Source organism: Microcaecilia unicolor, chromosome 3, assembly GCF_901765095.1.
Source record: "Microcaecilia unicolor chromosome 3, aMicUni1.1, whole genome shotgun sequence".
NCBI classification, from domain to species: Eukaryota; Metazoa; Chordata; class Amphibia; order Gymnophiona; family Siphonopidae; genus Microcaecilia; species Microcaecilia unicolor.
Window position 1 is genome coordinate 116,581,596 of NC_044033.1, and position 18,934 is coordinate 116,600,529.

General features: G+C 41.9%; 1 protein-coding gene across 5 annotated transcripts in view; it reads left to right on the forward strand.

Annotated features, from left to right (window-relative positions):
* The window catches only part of PLCB1 (phospholipase C beta 1), a 1,287,346-nt gene that overhangs the window by 664,183 nt on the left and 604,229 nt on the right, over window positions 1-18,934 (forward strand). The gene's annotated exons all lie outside the window — the stretch shown is intronic.

Here is an 18,934-nt window from a genome sequence, read left to right on the forward strand (position 1 = left end):
TGCAAGAAAGGAGTGTTCTGGGAACCTGTGATGCAGGAAAAGGCAGGCATGCACCCCTATCAAATCTGTAGAAATATGCAGCACACGCCCAAAGTTCCCCACAGGAGGTAAGAACCAAAAGAGCAGAACCGGAAGCCTACTTACCGAGTGCTGAACCTCAAACCCCTACTCAAAAGTGAAGGGGATGGGGCTGTAGGGATAAACAGTGCGCAGCATGTAGAGTGATGGCAGTTCAACGCTCGGCACCTCCCAGACACCAGAAGTCACAATCAGATGCGAGGGAACTGGCAGCACACCCTCCCCAAGCAGAGAGTGCCTGGTATGGGTAAATCCTCCAGCAGCGGGGACAACATCAGGAATTGATGTGTCAATGCTGCGGACAGGTTGCCAATCCCCACAAAAGGTAGAGTGTAATCACCCATGCTAAGGTAAAAATAGCACTTGCTGAGGTGAAACTGCAATTACCCATGCCGCCGTAGGATCTGACGTTGGCGTGCTCTGTTCCCCACTTTGAATGCCCACACCCTGCCTCCTAATTGGATCATTCTTTACCCAACCCTCCCTCTTTCCCAGTCCCCCCACCCTCCTCTATGTCCTTGTCTGCCCAGTGTCTTCCCTGTTTCCCCTTCAGCACCACCCTGTTTGTGGCAGCCCTCTTTTATTCTCTCTTGAATTTGGGGAACCCTGTTTCCTTCTCTATCCCTCAAAGTAGTAGTAGTAGACTCATAGGCGATTGCAAGTACTGCATTTCTGTAGTTCCTGGTCCCCTTTTCTCAGCCTCAAGGTTCTGCTGATACTCAGTGTCAGTGCCTGGGTAAGTAACTGGGCAGGTAGGATGCATAAAATGCAGTAATAACTATGCCCAGTTCATTATTTGGGTACCAGCACAGAATTTTGGCAGGTCTTGGATAGCTTCCAGCAGACCACACAGACCCAGATATTCAGTGCTGGAACCCATATTAGATCAGGCACAGACATCACCCTCCCACCCCCCCATTCTATAAATGGTGCTCAAAATTGCAGGTACAAAGTTTTGTCACTTGTAAAGAAATATAGAATAACATTTATTACTGTTACTTTTACTTATATTGAAGTAATACTTTCATCAATTGTTACTACTTTTACCTAGTTACATCTGATGCTTGCAGTCAGAAGTAAAAGCGGAAGCGAGACGTAAATGACGTTTCCTCATTAAATCAAATGAAATGGGAAACAGGGTTTTGCTATTGCAAACCTTGTCGTGAAAACACTGGATCATCTCATCTTAAATGTTGCTGTTCAGTGAATACAGCTTATAGGAACAGTAGAGTTGCCTGCGGTTGTTGAATTGGTTGCTGATCTCTAGCTAAACAAAACAGGGATGAGTTGAGTCACTTTGAAGCGGGAAGCTTCAATTCTTGGTGCAGACACAGAAGTAGAAGTGACCAAATCACAAGATGATGCAAGGTGGCAAATAAACTTTTATTCACTATTTTATGCACCACAGTGGTTTCCTCACTTTTTCTACAGACGTTTGCTCTAGCATTTGGATGTGACTGTGCATCTTTTTGCTTTCGATTCTGATTCACAATCCAGTTTCATGAAGGAGTTGAATTGCTTCAGTGACAAAATGTAATCTTTATTTCTCCATTCCTTCCCCCATCTTTACTAGAATCCTTGTGCTTTTGAAGGCCATGCTTGCTGTCCAACCACTGTCTTCATTACTAGAGCTTTGTGAACAGCAATTCCCAGACGTCATTTGTCTTTTGAGTTTGTCAGGATATTTTGCTTTTTAAATAAAAGGGCGAGGAGAGATAATCTGACAGTTGATCTTGTGAAATCTGTCATGATAAATTGTGTCTTCCAGAGCTGTTGACAGTTGCTGTGGAGGAGTAAGGAAAGGACATGTTTAGTTGTTGTGGACAATTTAAAATGTCAAGTTTGTTTTCTTTTTAACATTTTTAGTATAGACTTTTTCAGGTCAATCTTCAGTGAGACATCTTTTCAAATGTTTGATATGAGCATTTAAATGAGTCCCATATTGAGCAGAACAAATGTACAGCTAGCCCCAGTGAATATCAGTCAACTACTACTAGATCTTTTACAGTGGTCTGATTAAAATAACATCATTAGATGCTATCAGTCAAATATAGTGGATTCCGGTTGCTTGGGACACTGCTTAATTGGGGCAGCTGCATATTTAGCCTAAAACCTGGAGAATGGAAAGAAAGCACAGTAGTAAAGGTGCAACAGTTTTGCTTATTTGGGACAATGCACTGTTTATTTGCGGCAATAACATATGTAAAATGTCACCAATTTGTCACCAACCCCTAAAGTTTATATAGGCTGCCATGTTTGTATACACGTGGTGCTGAGGGGTGTGTCTGAAAAATGCGCTGAAAAAATGCCGAGGAAAGATCTAACACTCGCAGACAAAATCTTCTTGCTAGAAGGATTGAAAAAACAACTGCCAAACACCAGTCAGCTTCAACTGGCAGAAATTAAGAGTGCCAAAATTCACAATAGCACTCATTGTACAACAAGAACAGAAATTGATAAATGAGTGGGCTTTAACTGAGATGCAACATGGTGTTTCCCAAAAAAACGGAAGTGTGACAGTAAGGATGCTGATGTAGAAAGAGGCCCTGAATCAGTGTTTCTCAATTGTAACAGGAAGAAGTGTTCATGTGAGGGGACCAATGTTAAAAAGCAAGTCAGGGGAGTTAGCTAGAAAACTCAGTCACAATGATTTTAAAGCAATGAATGGACATGGGAATCATAACAAATTTGAAGACCTTATACTGTGCCAAACTGGTAGCTTATATCATGTATTGCTAATAGCTGGCAAAATATTAGCAACACAACCATTTAGCTTTGTTTTTCTCACTGTGGGTTTGAACACCTTGGAACGGACACACAGGATAAGGCTGAAAAAAAAATGCTATGGATACTGAAAATTATGCTATGGAAGCACACTGGATGGAAAACTATTTTATTTTTGTTACATTTGTACCCTGTGTTTTTCCACTCATAGCAGGTTCAATGCAGCTTACATATTATACACAGGTACTTATTTGTACCTGGGGCAATGGAGGGTTAAGTAACTTGCCCAGAGTCACAAGGAGCTACCTGTGCCTGCAGTGGGAAGTGAACCCAGTTCCCCAGGACCAAAGTTCAGCACGCTAACCACTAGGCCACTCCGAAGAGTTTACATCTATTGACAGCAATCTTCAATGCTACAATGAAAATGAGGAGCAGGGCCAGTCTTATCAATTGTGGGGCCCTGTGCAAACCAGTTCAATGGGCCCCCCTTGCCCCTGCCCGCCACCATAAGCCATAATTTATCGGAATGTAAAAGGAGGTTTGGAGTTCTCGGAACCCCACCTCAACCCATACCTTGATGTGCATCCACCACATTTCAGTAGAGAGTGGCAGACAGTGGTAACGATTTTCATATCCCTTCCGAACCCAGAGCTTCCTCGCTGCTGCATCCTGCCCTTGTGGAAGCAGGAAGTGACATCAATAATAGGGCGGGATGCAGCAGTGAGGAGGATCTGGATGCACATTAAAGTACAGAGCAGGGATATGTTCCGAGACAGGAGGACAGACATGCCAGAGATTCAGGGCCCATAGGAGTGTGGGGCCCTGTGCAACCACACCTGTCGCCCCTGCCAAAGACCGGCCCTGACAAGGAATGTAAGGATGAAATCGCTGAGCAAATATCAGCCAAATATATGAAGACTTCAGAAAATCAGGAAACTGAAGAGGATGACAAAACTGAGTGTGAACAAGTGACGAACCAGGATGCCAGGAGATTTATTTCTGGATTAAAAAATTTTTTCCATGCAGGAAGGCAATGAAGACAGTCTGGTTACTGCTCTATAGACCTGTGCCGATTTTGTCCAGCTGCAGTCAATGAAGAGAGCTCGCCAAGGTACACTAGATCGATACCTCCAACGTTAATGCTGTTTTGAATGAGAAATTTTTATTTTAATTTATGCAAATTTAAATGTTTTATTTCAACTTTTCTGTTACCAAACAAATGCAAAATTTGAAATTAAATTGTACTGTACTGTTTTTTTTCTTCCACTTTTGTTTTTAGACAATAAATAATTGTTTTGACTTTTATCTGTCACTTGTATTGACTATTTTTAACAGTAACATGTCAACTTCATTTTTTTGGGAAAGCCGCTTAATTGGGGCATTGTGTTTTAGTTCTGATGTGTCCCAATTATCCGGAATCCACTGTAATCATTCAAAATCATTTAAAATAAATATATTAAAGCTGACATTCATATAATTAGAGTTTGCAATAATCACTTCAAATGCTCCATAAAAATTACAATCATGGGTTGAATCCTGTCATCTTTCAATAAATAGTGTCAACAACCATGTCAGAGATACATTAACTTAATGTATCTGTGACATACATAGTTTGCCTGCTTTGTTGGGGGGTAGGAGGAAGGGTAAGATCTGAGATTAGTGGTTGGGGGAATTGCATTAACATTTTATTAACATTTTATTGACATTTTCTCCTCCTGATATTTAAGCTTTTTTCCCCTCCTGACCTGCTACCACCAGTCTCAGTTTCCAATCTATTCAACTATAGCTGCCACAGCATGATACAGTAACATTTTCAAGCCTTTTTATTTCTTAATATATTCTTATCATCTTCCTTTATGTTTATTTTTATTATCATTCTGCTTAAATATTCATTTTTCTAGCCTTTACCTATTCATTTTCATTTCCCACATGTTCCCTCCCCTCTGATTTCTACATTTTTTTCTTCTATTACTCATTTTATTCTCATCATCTCCTTTAGATTTTTACATCTTGTAATCATCTTTCTTTTGCTTATTTTGTAGGTTCCATTTCTTTGACTTTCCCTTGTTCTTCAGTTTTCTTTATTCTACCTATACTCTTGTATTCTCCTCTACCTTCCCCCCCCCCACACTCTCTCATATACACCTTTGCTCTTTCTCCCATCTCTTCTCTTCTCACCATATGCTCTTGTTTGCTCCTTCCACCTGGCACACAGTTTGTCTCTCCTATTCCATTCCTCCCAGCACTCATTCATTCTCACCTTCTCTGGCACACACTCTCATTCCTCCCTACCATTTTCCCAAGGCCTATCTCTCTTTACTTCCCCTTCCTATGTATGCTTAAGGACTGCCTGCTTCCTCTCCCTCCAAACTTCCTATTTCATGCTCAAGGCCCCAATCCTGTCAGCCTCAATGCTTTTGATGCTGTGTCAGTTGGAGTATCTCTCTCTCTCTGTCTCTCTCTCTTTGTCTGCTCCACTCCCACCTCTCTGCTTTCTTCTGCCACCAATTTGTTCCTTACACCTTCACTCATCCTCACTGCCCAGCATGTTTCCTTCTCAAATGTCTCTATATGCTGAGCAGCTTAAAAAACAAACAGAAAGGAACCCTATAGAGCCTTTGCAGCTCCGTATTATAAAAGACTGCCATATACCACCCTGTACAGCAGCTGGAAGTGACATCAGAGTGGGCTGAGCCGAGCAGTCTTTAACAGCACAGGACCACGAAGGCTCCCAAGGTTGAAGCCCCAGGATGAAGAGATGCTTGAAAAGGGAACACACTGGGGTGAGCAGGGGAGGAGGGAACAAAGTGGTGGAAGCAGCAGCAGTTGGAGGGAGGTTTAAATTTTAGATGCGCTGGGACCCATGTGGTCTTCCACTTTCAGGTGCTGGGCTTCAGTATTTGAGGGGGGGATATTGCCCCCCTTGCCCCCTCCTCTGACCTCATCCTCCCCATGATCTTTGACAAACTTTTGAGATTTATCCTCTCCATCAGGTCAGTAAAGAACAATGCAATTACATGGGGTTAAAGTAGTGCAAACCTGTCTAAGCTTTAGGCTGTCTCATATATTAGTACACCTCAGTGAAAGGGAGGGGGGATAGACAGAAATGTTAAGACAGTAACACTTTACAGTTCAAATGGATAATAGATGATAAACTTACGTTGCTATTGAGTTTTCTTTTGTTGTGTGCTCCTGAAGTTTCTTTTAAGCACCCGTATAGGAAGGAAAAAGAGTGGCCTTGCTTTCAGTCTGTATTTTTTTTCTGCCATGGTTTATGTTGTCTTTCAAGACTGATATGTGTCCTCATTGTTTAGCTTCTTTCTCCACCCAGAAATGCTAGGAGATCTTCCCGAACATACCTCAACCTCCATTTCCCTACTTTCAAGGGCGTGAAATACAAGACGCTACACGCGTCAACCTTTTCTCACACGAGCACGCAGCTTTGGAACTCACTGCCATGCAACTTAAGAGCGATCCACGAACAAGCATCCTTCCGCAGATTACTGAAGACCCACTTGTTTGAGTCAATCTACGGAAAAAACCAAAACACATAGAATCTACACTCACTTACATCAATGCATCACACATCCACTCAAGATCTCTCATTCCCCCCAATTCCACATTACTCATACATATACTTACAGGAATAGGTAAACCATGTGCCTAAATGTCTTAACACTACCCTTAAACTTCCTATTATCTCCTCCCAAAGTCTCCCTGTTGATGTCCCATTGTGATATTCCTAATGATAATTTGATTATCATAACTTGTACAATGTAACCCATAACCAATTTGTATCAACTGTATTCTCTGTATTCATATCTTATTGTAAGCCACACTGAGCCCGCAAAGAGGTGGGAAAATGTGGGATACAAATGCAAACAATAAATAAATAAATAAATATAGCATCCCCCTTTACATTGTTTTGCTTAGATCATATACTCTACAGTCATAGAGAATCTTGAATGTGAGCCTTTTATTTGTTGGTAGATGTGTGATCTTCTGATATATGCTCACTCCTGTCCATGCTTGTTCCAATTATAAAATGGCTGCCAAGACCTGCTAAGGCAGTCTTGCAAGGCTACCATGAGAGGTCCCGGCATCCATTGCAAATGAAGCAGTGGCATGGGGCAGGAATAAGTGGGGTTAGTTCCTGCGCCTGAAGATTTTAATAGACCACCGGGAGGGAGGGGAGGTGATCGTGAAGGGGCATGAGTGAGTTTCAGTTTTCAGCTAAAAAGGCACAAGCATTTTGTCTGAAACCCAAACCCGAATTTTAGTCCGTTTTTAGTGTCGAATCTGAAACAGACACCAAATTCGGTCAGCCTCTACAGTAGGGCCAGTGCAAGGCAGACTCTGAGCCCTGAAAATGGCAAGGTCGAATCAAGATCAAGTATGCCCATTTTTTATACCACATTCATATCCTATGCTATGAATGCAGGTCCTGTATATCTCAGTGAGGTAGGGGAAGACACCATAAAGTAGAATTTAAAGATAAAAATGTTGTAAAATATTAGTGGTTGGTTCAATAGTGATTTGAGAATGAATGTGCCTGTTGGGCAGACTAGATGGACCATCTGCCATCATTTACTATGTTACTATTTATAGTCATTATTACTTGCAATATCAATAGAGTGGTTACTTCAAAAGAAAAACTGTCCTGTAATTTTAATATTGTTTTATGACTGTTTTACAGTGATATGTTCTCAGAGTTACAGCGAAACTGAAAATAGAATGAAAACAGTAGATTACAGCACTCAGAATAAAATAAACCTTTATCCTGGCTGAGTGTGGTGTGTCCTCAAATTCACTTCTTGTGGTGATTAGAGTTGTATAAATAGAAGTTAAGTCTCTAAACTATTAGAAGCTATTTCATAAATGTTTATTTTGATGATTAAATCATATCTTACTGTATATAATATTTTTTTCAAGGATTTGTAGGACAGTTTTGTTTTAACTTTCCTACAAATCAAATAGAAATCAAACAAAATAAAACATGGAAAAGAAAATAAGATGATACCTTTTTTATTGGACATAACTTAATACATTTCTTGATTAACTTTCGAAGGTTGCCCTTCTTCGTCAGATCGGAAAGCAAATGTTTTAGCAGATAGTATATATAAGAGAAACATCAAAGCATTACTTTGACAGTCTGACAGAGTGGGAGGGTGGGGGTATGCATGGGGACATCAAAGCATTTCATTGATATTCTAACAGGATGGGTGTTGGTAGGTGAGAGGAGGGTAATAAACAGAGAAATATAGCTTTATGGTTTATAATGGGTTAGAAAACCCAGATCCTTATTAAGTCCTGTTTGTTGGGTGTCAAAATATTCAATCATTCTTATTTCAAAGGTCTTACGTTCCTGTATTGTTTTAAAATTACCTTTCAGTATTCTTACTGTGAAATCATTGGTACAGTGTTCTGGTCTTGTGAAGTGTCGGCCCACAGGGGTGGGGGCTTGACTGGCACCGGCTATTTTCATGTGATGTCTGTGCAGATTGAATCTTGTCTTAAGCATCTGGCCTGTTTCTCCAATATAGCATCCTTCATTACATTTTTTACACTGAATGATATATACCACACTGGAAGATAAGCATGTAAAATAGTCCTTTATGTTGAATATTTTTCCTTTGTGAATGACTGTGGGGTCTTGTGAAATGTTTTGGCATAGTTTGCAGCTGGCTGTGTTACAGGGAAACGTGCCCTTTTCTTTTTCCGTCTGTGTTGGAAGTTTACTTCTGATCAGCTTGTGTTTTAAATTTGGTAGCTGTCGGAAGGCCAGCACTGGTGGGGTTGGGAATATCTCTTTCAGTAATTCATCTTCCTGGAGTAGTGGCTGTAGGTCTCTTATGATTTTCCTCAGTTTCTCCAGCTCTGGGTTGTATGTCACTACAAGGGGAATTCTGTCTGTGGCTTTTTTTTCTTTGTACTGTAGCAGATTTCCCCTGGGTGTTTTGAGGGAGGAGGCAATATTCTTGGAGACCCATCCTGTTAGAATATCAATGAAATGCTTTGATGTCCCCATGCATACCCCCACCCTCCCACTCTGTCAGACTGTCAAACTAATGCTTTGATGTTTCTCTTATATATACTATCTGCTACCACATTTGCTTATTTCCGATCTGATGAAGAAGGGCAACCTTCGAAAGCTAATCAAGAAATGTATTAAGTTATGTCCAATAAAAAAGGTATCATCTTATTTTCTTTTCCATGTTTTATTTTGTTTGATTTCTATTGATAACCGAGTGGACTAACACGGCTACCACACCTCTCTACTACAAATCAAAAGAATGTGAATTTGCTGAAATGAACTTTAAGTTCATATTTTAATCTAATTTTTGCAAGAAAGTTAAACACAGACTATATAAAGCATAGAAACTCGTGCTCAGATGATTGAAAGTCCTGTTCTGTTCCAAACAACGCTCTAAAAATAGCACCGGATCAGCACGAGGCTTTACCGCCCATATGATCAGAGATAATAGTATGCAAATTTATGATCGCTCTTATCTCTGATCATAGGGTAAAGTGCTCTCAGGCATAATCCTCCTGCACATTTTTGACAGGTCTGTGCTTTCAAAAGCCCAGACCTGTCAAAAACAAGGGCTGGAGGTCTGTGGGACCACAAGACCCCAAACAGCATGGCCCTGGTGGCTTAATGCCCCCACTGAACCCCCACCCCAAGCCAGCAACATGTGGCTGGGGGTCCGGCAGACCCCCAGTCCCTGTAACCCCCCCCCTGACACAAGTTCAGGGGGGCTGGTGATCTGGTGGATTTCCAGCCCCCCAACTCCCCTCGCATCCCTCCCAAAAAGCCTTGGTGGCCCAGTGGGGCGCAAATCAAGCCTCCCCACCAACCTGGTGGTCTACTGGCCCTCTTCCCTGCCCCACACCTATGGTGTGAAGCCCCACCCAGTGCATCCCAGGATGCACTGGGCAGGGCTGAGCGTCGCCATTTTCGAGGCAGCACTGTCGGAAGAGGAGGGAGTGTATTACCTCCCTCCTCCAACAAAGTTACAGAGGGATGGGGAAGAAGTCCGCTAGTCCACAAGGATGGGAAGGTTTGATTTGTGGCCCACTAGGCCACCAGAACTTTTCTGGGGCAATGCTAGGGGGGATCTCTAGCCACCCTGAACTTGTGTTGGGGGGACCTCCAGCCCCCATGTCACTGGCTCGGGGTGGAGGGTCGGGGTTCCTGCTCCTGCGGAGGGGCTATATTGGGGGAAAATGAGGGGCCTGCTAGCATGCAAATGCATTCTGGACAGGGCTCCCCATTCCTCCTCAATGATCTGCAAACCCTAACACCAACTCCAAGCTGGCGTAGGGTTTACCGTGGACAGCACGCCAATGTTTGGCATGCTGCTCACTGATCATTGGGGAGGAATATGTTTAGTATGCATTTGCAAGCTGTTTGTGCTGAGTCCTGATTTGCATACATTTGCATGCTAGTTGCATTCAGCCTGTGAGCACATTGTTTCACACACTCAGGGGCTCTGATCATGGTGTGGTAACATAGCGAAGACAGAAGTGTAGGGGAGGGTACAGGGAGGGCCAGCTAGAGAGCAGAGGTAGTAGTGGGAGGGAAACAAGGGGTAGCGAGGGGAGGGGCAGGAAAGAAGGGGAGGAGCAAGAGAGGAGGAGAGAGGAATTCGAACTGCACAGGAAGCCCTTTTGAATTTGGAGGCAGGAGAAGAGAAGAGAATGGCAATTACTTCGTACTTTGTAATGCATTTGGATGGATGTCACGCTTAAAACTAATAAAAAATAATTAAATGTCAGAGTCTAAGACAAGCCCCACTGGGTGAATCCATTAATAATCTTTCAGCTTAAAATAGAGAAGATCTTGAATATGGTACCACAGGTGGAACTTATGCCTACTGTGGATCATTTGGAGGCTGGAGTCTTGAACGATGTCCCAGTGGATCACCTGTATTCATCTTTTAGACTGGTGGATATAGACTACATACGCAATACAGTGAAGCATTTTGCCAAAGGGAATTGTGCATTAGATCCCTGTGCAGCAAACCTTTTAAGATCTTTGCCAGATGAGCTGTACCTTTGGCTTGTAGGTATGATGAATTTTCTCTTGCAAGATAGTGACTATTCAGAGGATATGAGAGTCATTACCCTTAGACCATTACTTAAAGGAGACAAACTAGATCCTCTGGATTGTAGTAATTATCGCCCAGTAGCAAATATTCCTACATTCACGAAGGTGATGGAAACTGTAGTGACTTCACAACTGCAGGAATATTTAGATCATTTTGAGTTGTTAGATTCTTTTCAGTCGGGTTTCCACCCATTATTCAGCACAGAGACAGTGCTTTTGGCACTGGTATCTACTTTCCGGGTTATTTGGATAAGAGGATAGACGTATTTTTTATGTAATTAAAAATTTAATTTGGCCACAGCATTTCATTTAGTGAATCATGCTGTACTGCTGTGCAAGCTGGGAGAGGTGGGGGTGGGAGGAAATGTGTTCTGGTGGTTTGGAGGTTTTTTGAAGAAAAAAATCTGTCCAGGTTAGTTGACAAGATGGATTTTCTGATCCATGGTGTATGAGACAGGGGGGCTCATTTTTGAAAGATAAAAATGTCCAAAACGTGTCATAAAGGACCACTTGGACAGATTTCTTCTCTAAACATGCAAATCAGTATTTTTGAAACCTGTTTTGCAGACATTTATCTATGCATGTTATCTGCAGTGCATCCAAATCACAAGGGAGCATGTCGGGGGTATTTCGAAGCTGGGATTAGGATGGGTTTAGGGCTTTCCTAACATATGGATGTTTTACAACCACAATGAAACAAAACCAAAACGTCTAGGGCGAAAACTTCATTTTGGTCTACACTTGATTTTACAAAGAATAAGGCACAAAAAGGTGCACTAAATGACCAGATGACCACTGGAGGGATTCAGGGATGACCCCCTTCCCTTACTAACACAGTGGTCACTGACCCCTTCCCACCCTTAAAAATATGACTAAAAATAGTACTCTCCAGCATCTATGACAGCCTCAGATGTTATAGCCAGGACCATTAGAGCAGCATCCAAGTCCCCGGAGTAGTGTAGTGGTGGGTGCAGTGCACTGTAGACAGGTGGACTCAGGCTTCTACCCCCTACCTGTTACACTTGTGATGGAATCTGTGAGCACTCCAAACACTCATCAGAAACCAAGTGTACCCACATATAGGTTCCCCCTTCACCCATGAGAGCTATTGTAGTGGTGTACAGTTGGGAGTAGTGAGTTTTGGGTGGGCTTTGAAGGGCTCAACAGACAAGATAAGAGCGCAATGGTGAGATATGTACTTGGGAGCATTTATATAATGTCCTCTGCAGTGCTCCCTAGGGTGTTCCATTGCTCTCCTGGGATGTCTTTGTGGCAAGTCTACTAAGAATGCTGGCGCCTCCTGCATCCCAATGGCTTGATTTTCTACATTTTTCACTTGTGCAGGTTTTATTTAAATGGCCTGAAAAGATAAGTGCACAGAGCATAAAACCTTGGTTACAAATGATATTTTTTTTTTAAAAAAAGATAGATGTTTTGCTTTTTTGAAAATGGTTACATTTGCTATACAGATTTGTAAGGTTTAGCACAAAATGTCCAAAGTCCGACTTAGACGTCATATTGAAAATGCCCCTCACGTGTTCCTCAGGGATCTCCATTCTTTGCAACCTGCTCATGAGTGATTTAGGTTTGTTGTTACGAAGAAGAAATATAGGATATTTTTCTTATGCATATGATATTGTGCTGCTATTCTCTATTTTATCAGATTTCAATTCTGTGAAGTCACTGATGAATGATGTTTTTATGGACATTTTCTCCTGGGTGTCTCAACATTTTCTGAAGATTAACCTTGATAAAACAAATGTTTTATGGGTTCATCTTAAAAAGGGGAATTCTTTGATGGTGAAAAAAATTTGGCTGCTGGTATGAATGTGGTATGACTGCATGATGCTGATATAATGGTGAAATCAGAAATAAAGCTTTTAGGTGTGTGGTTGCATGCTAGCTTAACTATGGAAACTTATGTGAACTGTTTGGTACAGAAGATTTGTTCAAGTTGAAATTACTGCTGAGATCACAGCCTACTCCTTGATATGCTGTCCTCACTTGGATTTCAGGGCTCTGTTCTTTCCTGGTTTTCTTCTTATCTCTCCCAGCGTACCTTTAGTGTATACTCTAGTGGATCCTCTTCTACTTCTATCCCACTGTCAGTTGGTGTACCTCAGGGATCTGTCCTGGGACATCTTCTCTTCTCCATCTATACTTCTTCCCTTGGTACTCTGATCTCATCCCATGGTTTTCAGTATCATCTTTACACTGATGACTCTACTACTACTACTATTTAGCATTTTTATAGTGCTACAAGGTGTATGCAGCGCTGCACAAACATAGAAGAAAGACAGTCCTTGCTCAAAGAGCTTACAATCCCAGATCTACATCTCCACACCAGAAATCTCAGCTGAAATCCAGGCCAAAGTATCAGCCTGCCTTTCTGACATTGCTGCCTGGATGTCTCAGCGCCATCTGAAACTAAACATGACCAAGACTGAGCTTCTTATCTTTCCCCCTAAATCAACCTCTCCTCCTCCCCCATTCTCTATTTCTGTGGATAACACTCTCATCCTTCCTGTCTCATCAGCTCATAACCTTGGGGTCATCTTCGACTCCTCCCTCTCCTTCTCTGCACATATTCAACAGACTGCTAAAACCTGTTGTTTCTTTCTCTATAATATCAGCAAAATTCGCCCTTTCCTTTCTGAGCACATTACCAGAACGCTCATCCATGCTCTTATCACCTCTCGCTTAGACTATTACAACTTGCTTCCTACAGGTCTCCCACTTAGCCATCTCTCTCCTCTTCAATCTGTTCAAAATTCTGCTGCACGACTAATATTCTGCCAGGGTCGTTACGCTCATATTAGCCCTCTCCTCAAGTCACTTCACTGGCTTCCTATCCGTTCCCGCATACAGTTCAAACTCCTCTTATTGACCTATAAGTGCATTCACTCTGCAGCTCCTCAGTACCTCTCCACTCTCATCTCTCCCTACATTCCTCCCCAGGAACTCCGTTCACTGGGTAAATCTCTCTTATCTGCACCCTTCTCCTCCAATGCTAACTCCAGACTCTGTTCTTTTTATCTTGCTGCACCATATGCCTGGAATAGACTTCCTGAGCTGGTACATCAAGCTCCATCTCTGACCGTCTTCAAATCTAAGCTAAAAGCCCACCTTTTTGATGCTGCTTTTAACTCCTAACCCTTGTTCACTTGTTCAGAACCCTTATTTTATCATCCTCACTTTAATATTCCCTTATCTCTTGTTTGTCCTGTTTGTCTGTCCTAATTAGATTGTAAGCTCTATCGAGCAGGGACTGTATCTTCATGTTCAAGTGTACAGCGCTGCATACGTCTAGTAGCGCTATAGAAATGATAAGTAGTAGTAGTAGATTAAGGTTTTTCTTAGAAAATCGGTATTTCCGATTTGTTATTCAGGCAGTGGTCCTTACGACTTTTGATTATTGTAATACTTGTCTGTTAGGCTTGCCAGCTAAGCAATTACAAAGACTCCAGGCCTTACAAAATGTAGCTGCTAAGTTCATAGAAATAGATTTCACCACACAACACTGTTTTTACATGAATTACATTGGTTACCGATTCAAACAAGAATTGATTTTAAAGCTTTGATTTTTATTTTTAAGATTTTGCATGGTCTAAGTCCTGGATATTTAACAAATTTAGGGGGGGGGGTCTTTTACTAAGATGCGCTAGTGTTTTTAGCTCACACTAAAAATCAGCTGGTGCTAAACACTGGGATGCCCAAAGGAATATAATGGGCATCTGAGCATTAACGCCAGCTGATTTATAGCGTGAGCTAAAAACGCTAGTGCACCTTAGTAAAATACCCTCTTAATAACCACTTATAAACCACTACATCATCTGTGATCTGCACAGGAATTATTACTTGCATTACCATCAGCTAAGTGTTGCTGATTAGTCAGTACTAAAAAAAAGTACCCTATTTGGCAAAGGATATGAACTTTACCATTTGAAATCATAAATATTACACATTATCCCCCAGATTCTATATAGCACGACTCACGTGCGTGCAAATACAGGTATATTCTGTATTTTCATGCACAACTTAATTAGTTAACAAGCCAATCAGTGCCAATAACTGCCAATTAACAAACAATTATGGATACTAATTGACCTTAATTAGGATTTACGAACAGAACTGTCTAAGCATATTCTACAACATGTTGCGCGTAAATTCTAAGTCACATAGTTGAAAAGTAGGCATGATCATGGGCATTTCTAAAATCTGTGCGCATTGTTATGGAATACACCCAGTCTGTGCCTAATTTAGGCTTTGGATTTACACCAAGCTTTACTTGGCATAACTGCCTGCGACTAAATTTAGTTGCGGACCGGCACTCAGCATATTCTATACACCATGTGGAAATTTTGGTTTATTCTATAAAGTACACCTAAATTAAGGTGTACTTCATAGAATACACTTAAACAAATTTCATTTAGGCATGATATATAGAATCTAGTCCAGTATGAGTTTTCAATGAGCTGTAAATGCTTTGTTATTCCAGCGTTACCTCTTTTCATTGTTGTACCACCTGTAGTTTTTCATGAGTGTGATAAAATTTATTGTAGTTACCCGCTTAGAAGTAGGCAGTCAAGTGGGATATAAATGCTTTTATTAAATTAAATTAAATTAAATTAAATTAATGGGTATGGGTCTCTAAAGACCTCATGATCCATTTTTTTACAGCAACCATTATAGTCTATAGAGCACTAGAGGGCACTTTTAACAAGATGCTGCAAAAGGGGACCAGTGCTGTCATTGGGGCGTGTTTTACATGCACGCTGAGGCACCCTTTTACCGCAGCTGGTAAAAGGGAAGTCTCGCTTTTCGACAGGAAATGGACGGGCAGCAAGTAAAGCACTTGCCGCAGGCCGTTACTGGGGGGAGTCCTTACTGCCACCCATTGGGGTGATGGTAAGGGCTCCCACACTAACTCAGCGGTAACCAGGCAGCATGCGGCACTGCCCGATTACCACAGGGTACAGTCCGGCGCTACAAAAATAAATTTTGGTAGCGCCGGAAATAACGGCGCAGTAGGGGTGGGAAGTACCACTGGCGGTACTTCCGTTATAGCGAGCGGTAAGCTGCTTAGTAAAAGGAGCCCTAGGCTTTGCTTGGTCAGCAGGAGACTCGCTGCAGTCAAATGCATGACACCTTGGGAGTGCAGCCAAGATATCTGCAGCATAAGCCACAGGAGCTGCATAATTAAGGTAGAAGCCAGCAAATTATTAACCTCTGGGCAGAAGAGGACAAGATAAGCCCCTGGAGTAACCCATTGGACTAGTACTTGATCCTAATTAAGGTTACATCCCATGCTGGTCCAGTGGGCTCCTTTGGGAGCATGTTGACCTATATTTCTGATTTTTGCTTGGAATTTTTAATTGAATTTCATGGTAACATACTCATTTTTGATTAATATTTGCAAGACAGTTTTTCGTTCAGTATGCTTCTGACCCCGTTGATCTCACTCTCAGATCTCTGAATATGTTACCAGAAGAATTATCAGATCTAATCATCTCACTCATTGATTGCATTAGATACAGCAATTTATGACCTGAAGCAAGAGTAAACGTATTTGACGTATTCAGTGTGCTTGAGAATTTTGTTGAATAACTAATTCTAAGTTAAGGGGCATATTCAGGCCATGTATGCAGTACCTATGAACGTGGTTCCCTCTGTGTAGCCTGAATATTTATGTATGGCACTGCACACTATCATAATATTCAAATCAGTTCTTTTTCCATTACATGGAAAAAATTTAAAAAACATTCCAATTAGGGAATATCTCTGAATGCTTACAAATAAATGCACTTTCTGAATGTTACTGAATTTTTTCCAGTGTTTTTATATGACATTTGGAACCAAAGGGCCTGATATTTAACGGGGCAAGAGAAACTTCTGCTCAGTTAAGTCACGCTGAGTGGGTCAGTAGGGAATACTCAGCAACAATTAGGGCTTCTTTTATTAAAGGGCGTTAAACCCCTTGCAGGGAATTCAGTAAATGGAGCTCAAACGTTCACAGCCAAAAAATTACACACTAACCCCTGGTCAACCCGGCCATTAGGCCACCTGAGGTGGGGGCCTCAGGCAGCACTCCTCAGGAGTGGCATCTCAGGGAACGGCTTTACGGTGTTTTACCTTGTCACTGTGACATTCCGAACCTGGCAGCGATTCCCATACGCTGCCCTGCCGCCGCCGGCACCTGCCTCTTCCCTTTACTGCAGCCACCTCTCTGAAGTAACTTCCTGTTTTGTCAGGCTCAGGCAGCCACAGTAAAGGGAAGAGGCGGGTGCCAGCAGCAGGGGGGCAGCATATGGGAATCGCTGCCACTGCTGGGTTTGGAACATCACCGTGATGAGGTAAAATGCCCAAGGGGGGTGGAATCTTGACCCGAGGGAGGCGGCATGTTAGCTCCACCTCAAGTGACATCTTGCCGTAGGCTGGCCCTGATCACACCTAGTGTTCCGTGCCGAAATTCAAACATATTTTATAGCAACGTGTGTAACTTAATTGGCTTAACAAGATAATCAACGTTGATAACAGGTGTTAATGAGCAATAATGAGCACTGGTTGGCAATAATTAGAATTTATGCGCACAACTCACTAAACATATTCTGTAACACACTGTGCCTAAATTCTAATTAGCACAGCCAAAAAGGGGTGTGGTTATAGGCGAGAAAATGAGTGTTTCATGGGCATTCCAAAACTTACACACACTGTTATTGAATATGCCCCTTTGTGCCTAAATCTATATGCCGGCATTTACACCATATTTCCCTTGGTGTAAATGAATGTCCATAGTTTTAAGCACTTTGATATCAATTAAGTGTATTCATTTACACCAAGTTTATCTTGGTGTAAACACCTACAACTAAATTTAGTCATATGCTGTGTAAAATCCAGGGGTTAGTGCAGAGTTGTTAAACTTTCTTAAGCAACATTTATGGAATTCAACCCATACCCCCAGATTCTATGGTGTCTAGATTCCGCGCAGAGATATGTGCGTAACCTAATTTGCGTAACAAGGTAATCAGTGTTTTTAACAGTACCTAACAAGCAATAAGAGCACTAATTGGCAATAATTACAATTTATGCACGGAAATCGCTAAGTGTATTCTATAAAGAACTGTGCCTAAATTGCAAAGCGCGTAGTTCAAAATAAACATGCATAGCTTAAAAGGGGCGTGTTTATGGGCGTATTTATGGGCATTTCAGGGCGTTCCAAAATTTCTGCGCGTAATTACCGAATACGGGTAAGTGTGCCTAAACCTAAATGCAAGTATCTAAACCAGATTTTTTATTGGCCTAAATGGACGCTCATAGATTTAGGTGCTATGGTATCGATTAAGTGTATTATATAAACCAAGCCTAAATCATATAGAATATACTTAATTCTATGCAGATTTTTTTAGGCACTTTATATAGAATCTGCCCCAAATTGTGTACTTTTCTTAAAGAGTGTGTGCTATTTGTACATACTGAGCACTCCATCCCGATATTATGCATATGTGCAAACCAGTACACATGAAGACCCATCATGCACGGGCATACTATCATGAAAGAGTGAATACTTCTCCCAAATTCTATAAAGGGCAATGTGAGACCCCGGGCACGGGTTATGGGGTGTTGCTGGGAATAACTCAGCCAGACGGGGTATATAAATGTGAAAACAAATAACAGTCTTGAGTAGGCCTCTGGCTAGCAGTCCAAGCAGTCTGTGGCTGGTAGGGCTGCCCCATCCCAAATACAGCCATAGGTTCTCAGTTCTGGCTCCAGCCAGACCTCAGGAAAGCTTGCAAGTCTTAACAAAAACACAAAGTTGGCTTAGATATATTTAGTAAAGGCATAGACTTGGACCTCAGTTCTTCCTTCCCTGGGCCTCTCTAACCTTAGCATGGCCCTGTCTTTTAACCTCCCAGGTAATGACTCCGCCTCTCTTGACTCACTTCTTCCTGGGGCAGGACCAGTGCTCTTAAGGTGGTCCAGGCTAGTTAGAAAGGGACTTTTCTTAAGGGTGAGGAGCAGTGT